The sequence below is a fragment of the Eriocheir sinensis genome, unplaced genomic scaffold, assembly GCF_024679095.1.
Source record: "Eriocheir sinensis breed Jianghai 21 unplaced genomic scaffold, ASM2467909v1 Scaffold1, whole genome shotgun sequence".
NCBI classification, from domain to species: domain Eukaryota; kingdom Metazoa; phylum Arthropoda; class Malacostraca; order Decapoda; family Varunidae; genus Eriocheir; species Eriocheir sinensis.
This window is the reverse complement of record NW_026110295.1, coordinates 188,526-195,907: the sequence shown is the minus strand read 5'-3', so window position 1 is coordinate 195,907 and position 7,382 is coordinate 188,526.

Sequence of the window (7,382 nt, the reverse complement as noted above, 5' to 3'; positions counted from 1 at the left end):
TACCATCCTTTTCAAGTCTTAGCAAATGCATAAAACAATGCAATAAATCATACAAATGCTTTTTACTAATTTTTCTTATAAAAAGACTAGAAAAAATAATACTTGCATTTCTTAAAGAAATCAAAGAAAACTTGGCAGTAGCAAGGGGGACTGAACCAAGAAGCAGCCTGAGGCAAACCGCTCAATATTCATTGGTGTAATTTCATCCTTAACATACTCCCCACCATAGGAGCACTCAAGCTCCTATCAAAGAAAACATGTATAATCTCAATTTGTATCACAAACAACAAGTTCCTGTTACTGAACCAGTAACAATACCCATACATAAGTAACCCCACTATCAACAGGAAAACTTCACAAATCAAGAACAGCACGTGGCTTGACCACACGCCCCCTCTTTGTTATCTTTACATGTTCAAGAGATTCAGTTCCGTCATTCTCCCCTACTTCTTCATTGTCTTGTATATGGTGCTCCATGGGAACCTCTGAATTTTCTTTGGCACTGTTTGCATCATAGAAAATCTCTAAGTCATGTAATTTCTGAACAGGTCTACACAAAACTCCCTTGGCAGTTTTCACATTTACACACCTTACTATACCATCACTGCCAGGAAATAAATCAATAATAATGCCCAAAGGCCAATTCATCCTAGGCACATTATCTTCTCTTAACAACACAACAGAACCCTTCTTCACATTGCAATTAGGTTTAAATCCCTTCACTGTAGGTGGCAAATTCTTTAAATAGTCATCACTCCACATTTTCCAGAATTTGTCGAGTAGCCTTTTCCGAACAATTTCTCTTTCACTTAGGTCTTTATTACTGACATTTACTTGCTTATCAGAAATATGAGGCTGAAATCCTGCAACTCGACCAATCAGAAAATGTGAGGGTGTCAAAGGGTCACTTATATCAGGGTCTTCATTTACATAAGTAAGAGGTCTAGAATTGATGCAAGCCTCGACTTCAAACAAAGTTGTTGCAAGTTCACACTTAGTCAAACATCTAGTGCCAAGAGATTTCTTAAGAGCAGATTTCACAGACCTCACAAGCCGCTCCCACCAACCTCCCCACCATGGGGATCTGGGAGCAATGAACTTCCACTCAGGGCTGAACATACTAAAATATTGCTGAAGCATATTGGCAACACTTATAAAGGTCTTGGCATTATCTGAATATATCACAGATGGGAGTCCGCGCCTTGCAGAAAATCTGCGGATGGCCAAAATACAATCAGGTACTGAAAGTGAATCTGTTAACTCCAAATGAACAGATCTTGTGACTGCACATGTAAATAGCAAAATATACAGTTTCTTAGATGGTTGATCAACTGCAAACAAGGGGCCTGCATAATCTAGTCCAGTTATGGCAAAGGGGAAGGTAGGCTTAACCCTCAATTCTGGCAAAGGAGGAGCTGGTTGGCTGCATGGTCTAGAATCAAATCTCTTGCAAGCAACACATTCTTTACAAATTATTTTAGCCACTCGTCTTAATCCAATAATCCAATAAGAGTGTCTGATGGTTGACATGAGGGTATGAACACCAGCATGCTTCAAAAGTTTATGCTGAAACCGCACTATGAGTTTGGCCACATGACAATTAGGAATAATAATGGGGTGCTTGCTGTCATAATTCAATTCAGAATGTTGTAATCTACCTTTGATTCTCAATAATCCAATAGAGTCTAGAAAGGGGTTAAGTTCTTTTAAGGAAGAATTTCTCGGAAGAGATTTGCCTTGTGACAGAGCAATTATTTCTTTCTCATAGCTTTCTTTCTGAACACAGATAAAGATGTAGTCCTTAGCCTTACTCAACTCCTCATATGTAAGAGAGCCTGAATGTTTAATACCATTGGGTTTACAATTGTGAATGAATCTCCTAACCCAGGCGACAATATTCAGAATCTTCGTGAAATCACTGTATCTACTGAAATCAAATACAGATGTGGCTTTTTCATTAACAGTCATAGCTACTCCTTCTTCATTATATTCTTCACTGGGAAGATCAAACTGGTGTGCCTCATCTTCAAATTTACTTTCAGCACTAACACACGAGGAATTAGAAAGCCACTTGGGACCTCTCAGCCATATGTCATTTGAGATCAGTTGATCAGCCAGAACACCTCGTGTCATCAGATCTGCAGGGTTATCTTTACCAGGGCAGTGGTACCAATTACTAGGGGATATTAATGACTGTATTTCAGTTACTCTGTTAGCCACAAACATTTTCCATTTTGTGGGATTACCCTTTATCCAAGACAAGGCAACTTTAGAATCTGTCCAGCAAGCTAATCTTACACTATCAGGGAAATGTAAGGCTGATTTTACAAAATTAATGAGACGAGCACTCAACAAAGCTCCTAGTAGTTCCAGCCGAGGTAAAGTAACCCGCTTGATAGGAGCTACTTTTGTTCTGGACATAACAAAAGATACATGGAACTCCTCAAGTGATTTAGGTACACGTAGGTACACTATGCTACCATAACCTTTTTCAGAAGCATCACTGAATGCATGAACCTCCAAGCCTTCAAGTTCAACTGAACTTAAAGACAAACCTGGAAAGTAACACCTATGTATTTCAAAGATCTTAATAGTCTCAATACTATCAATCCACTGCTGAAACTTTAACTGCAAATCATGTGGTAGGATTTCATCCCAACTAAGTCCAAGACGCCAAATTTCCTGAAATAGTATTTTAGCATACATAGTGAGGGGGCTTATCAAACCAAGTGGGTCAAACAGTCTAGCAATTAAACTCAATACATTTCTCTTGGTGAATCTTAAATCTAATTTATCACCCAGACTGAATCCTTTAAATGAAAACACATCTTCAGAGGAGTTCCAATACATTCCCAACAACTTTGTTACCTCATCCACCTCAGGTTCAAAATATTGATAATGCTGATCAATCAATATATCACTGTTAGTGTGCCACTTGGATAAAGTCATACCAGCATCTGATAATATGCCCTGAGCTTTACTAAGCATTTTACTGGCTTCTTCAACAGTATCTGCTCCAGAGAGCCAATCATCAACATACAAGTTTTCCTGAAGCTCTCTTACTGTAACTGAATCAGGGTAAAAATTCAAATGGTGTTTAAGAGTGGCATTCAGTAAAAATGGACTGCTGGCTGGTATTACCAAAAGGCACTCTCACAAACCTCATCACACGTACTATATCACCACATTGCCACAAAAACCGATGAACATCCTGATCAGAGCGTTGAACACCAATCTGCAAAAATGCCTTTGAAATATCTGCCGTTAAGGCAGCATTCCATCTGCTAAACCTTAGTAATATTCCAACAAGATCAGGAATTAGTGATGGACCTGACTCCAAACAGTCATTCAGGGATATACCATTAGGTCCAGCTGCAGAAGCATCAAACACAGGCCTAATCTTTGTGGAAACACAGTCTTTAATAACAGGTCTATGTGGCATATAGTAAGTGGGATAAGGACTTTCAATTTCAGACAGGGGAACCTCAACAATAATATTACTCTCCTCATAATTATTGAGTACTTTATCATATTCATCTTTCAGATCAGGGTTTTTCTCAAATTTAAGGTTGAGTACTGACAATCTCTTCCTTGCACATTTCTCATTATCAAGCAAACTTAACCTTGCATCTTGATTTTTCCACGGTAGAGCAACCTCATACCTGCCATTAACATACTGAACTGTTTCCTCAAAACTGTCCAACACTGGGTCTTTGGGAGGTCTATCTTTCTCTGGATAAATACCTATGCTTTCTAAATTCCAGAATTTATGCAAATCAGATTCATTGAAATGTTTAGCAGTATTTATGCATAACATCTGATGAGATACACTCACCTCATGGGCCTTCAAACAAGAACCAGACAAAATCCAACCAAACTTGGTTTTGTGGGCTACTAAATCCTCAGATTTCACAACACTGTCTGCTGAAACAAATCTCCAGTAATTATCCACACCAACCAGTATATCTAAAGTGAGGTCACGATCATGTCCATAGTCATCAGCTAACTGTAGATGTGAAAGGGGTTCTAAGAAATCATCAGGTACCCGTTGACGACTCAAGGGTGGACAAATGGACATAACTTCAACTGCTAATACAGAATGGCAATAACCCTGAGTGTCAATCAAATTCACATCATAGACATTCCGTTCCTTGCTGCCTTGTGATTTCTTGTTACCAAAGGCTGAGTAAGAAGTATACTTAGATGTGACCCACTTAGGCTTGATCCTTCTCACAAAGTCATGACTTACATAGGTGGTATCTGCTCCTAAATCAAACATTACAGTAGCCTCAACAGAATCTCCACCATTTGTTAGAACTTTAATTTTAGCTGTCTGCAATACAGTAGCCCTTTTAACTTTCTGCTCATGAGAGATGCCAACATGCTCAACAGTACCAGTATTTATTGTCTCACTTGACTGAACACTTACTTGGTCATTAGATTTTTTGGTGACAATCTGTTTACCTGAAGAGTTATTAGTTTCCACACAAGGTTGGCCAGCCCTACAAAACAACACGTTGTGATGCCCATTACAAACAGTACACTTCACCGTACCCCTACAGACTTTGGAAACATGTCCTTTGAGAAGACACTTAAAACACAGTCCTTCTTGCTTAACTTTCTCCTCTCGGTCATGTATACCCAACTTAAGAATCTGCCAACACTTCTCAGACTTGTGTCGCTTCTGACAAAACGCACACTGTAGTGGGAATTCTTCAGCTGAAGTCTGCAGGGCTGAAGCTGAACTAACCTTTTTTCTTTCAACGTCACCCTTTTTTCTTTCGACGTCTTGCCGTACGGTGTTCCTTTCCATGGACAAATCCTTAAAGGTTTCTGACCTCTCACGACGCTGGATCTCGGTTTGTAGGAACTTCAGTAGCCACTCCAAGTCAGCTTCATGTCCGGAACTTTCCCTAGACCATTCCAAGCGTATATCTTGTGGAAGTCGAGATAGGATGACTGGAGTTAACACCACGCCATACTGGTCACCCTTGATCCCAAGGCCTTCCAAGCTTCTTACATGACATAACAGCTGGTCTTGTAACTTCCACAGGGAATCACATGGATTAGCTCCCTTGGCTCTGGGTGTCAGGGAAACATTCAGTAAACCTTGCACATGGGCAAAATTATTCTCTCAGGACGACCGAATCTTTTTTTCAGAAGGTCACAGGCCACCTTATAGTTAGCAGAAGAAAGAGCCAAGCCCTGGATGACAGATCGTGCCTCTCCTTGAAGCACTGACTGCAAGTAACTAAATTTACTTATATCTGGCAGCTCACTTTGGTCAACTAGAGCCTCAAATCTGTCCCAGAAAGACTGCCATTCAGTTAACTCACCAGAATACTTAGGGAGCTCTAGTCTAGGTAATTTCACCTCTGACCTTTCCTTACTAGAAACAGATGCACTGTCATTCTCAACTCTCGTACCTTTCAAGCGTTTAGCTGCCTCGGCTCTAGTCTTCCTGGCAAGCTTGTGAAACTTGTCAGTTTCATCCATGTCTGCCTCCAACTCGTCAGACTCATCCAACAATAACTCAACTTCCGCCTGACGGTCGTCAAAGACTGCAAGCCTCTGGTCAAAAACACTAACAGCAGCATCCAACAACTCAAAGCTGGTAGTGTCATCCTCAAATAATTCCTGCAGTTCCTTGACACTACGAGTGACCCAGCATCTCGCTGCGGCCCTCCTCTTCTTGGCTGCCTTCACGTCTTCAGACATCGTACTCACTGCTTATCCGGGTCCAAATACCTTCTTGTCCACTTCATCTAAAGGATTCCCGGGTCTGGGCACCAAAATGTAGAAAATGAGGCGACGTCTGATCATAAGACATGGAGAGGATTCGGTCATGGAAACCCGTGAGGAGCCATCTTGCCAGCTGTATTTCTTACAAAAACAAACGTACAAAAATACAAGTGGTAGATATCTACCATCCTTTTCAAGTCTTAGCAAATGCATAAAACAATGCAATAAATCATACAAATGCTTTTTACTAATTTTTCTTATAAAAAGACTAGAAAAAATAATACTTGCATTTATTTCAGAAATCAAAGAAAACTTGGCAGTAGCAAGGGGGACTGAACCAAGAAGCAGCCTGAGGCAAACCGCTCAATATTCATTGGTGTAATTTCATCCTTAACAGTGTTATCACACTTGGACAGTTGAATTTCACACCTTTAATATATCATGTCCAGTTCTGGCTGATAGCATGCATATTTGGCTCATGACTCTCAGTCTTTATCCATACAGATTATTTAGCATCTCTCCCACCTGTATTGCAAAGAGTAAAGATGTTTGAGACACTGCCAGTATTCCATGGCTTGTATAGATGTCATTTTATGGTGAAGTTGTTTTATTTAATGTTATTATTTTTACCTTTTATCAAACAGTACTCAGGTTTACTTTCATAGAATTCCCCTGTATTCTCAGTTATATATGATTACTTTGAGGAATCTTTGAAGGCGTTTGTGTTCAGAATATTGGTGATGCTCTTAATCACTGGAATCATGCAGAGGTTATATAATTCACATTTCCAATTAATAAAATTTAATGAATACTACGTACCATCATTTTCATTTCATTCCTGTGGATCTTTTCTTCTTCATACCTATGTACATATACTTAAGAGTTAGGCAACTGTAGAGGGAGGGCTAGTTGGCCCAAACATAGCAGTCCCCATTCATAACTGAGTGATTATAGCCACCATCCCAATCCTGGTTGTTCTTTGTGCAAAGTTCCTTTTTTCTCACCTAATTTCTTTCTTAACTTGCCTTTTTAAAGTATAATACTCCACACTTTAGTGTGTGTGTGTGTGTGTGTGTGTGTGTGTGTGTGTGTGTGTGTGTGTGTGTGTGTGTGTGTGTTGCAGAAAGTATTTTCAACAAAGGAAGAGTAACCCTACACTTGTGTCATTGCTCTAAGGAATTATATGTCTATGAAATCATATCTTATTTTTTTTTTTTTTTTTTTTCATTTTAATGTAGCTGCACACACCCTAACAGACACAATGAAAGCAGTAGTAACAGATGCAAATTTATGAGATGTTAATTACACACACACACACAAACAAACAAACAAACACACACACACACACACACACACACACACACACACACACACACACACACACACACACACACACACACACAATTAAGTATGGTTGTCTAATCACATTCAATGACAAGTTAGCTAGAGTACATAGGCTAAACAAGAATATTAATAATTTAAGGTAATGTATTCACAGACGTTAAGAACCACACTGGATCGATGATTATTGGTGAAATAGGGATACAGGATATTATTGCTTATTTTACTTGTAAATGTGGGTATGTATGTATAGAACACACCCCGTAGCTTAGTGGTTAGAGCACTCAGTACACAGCTGA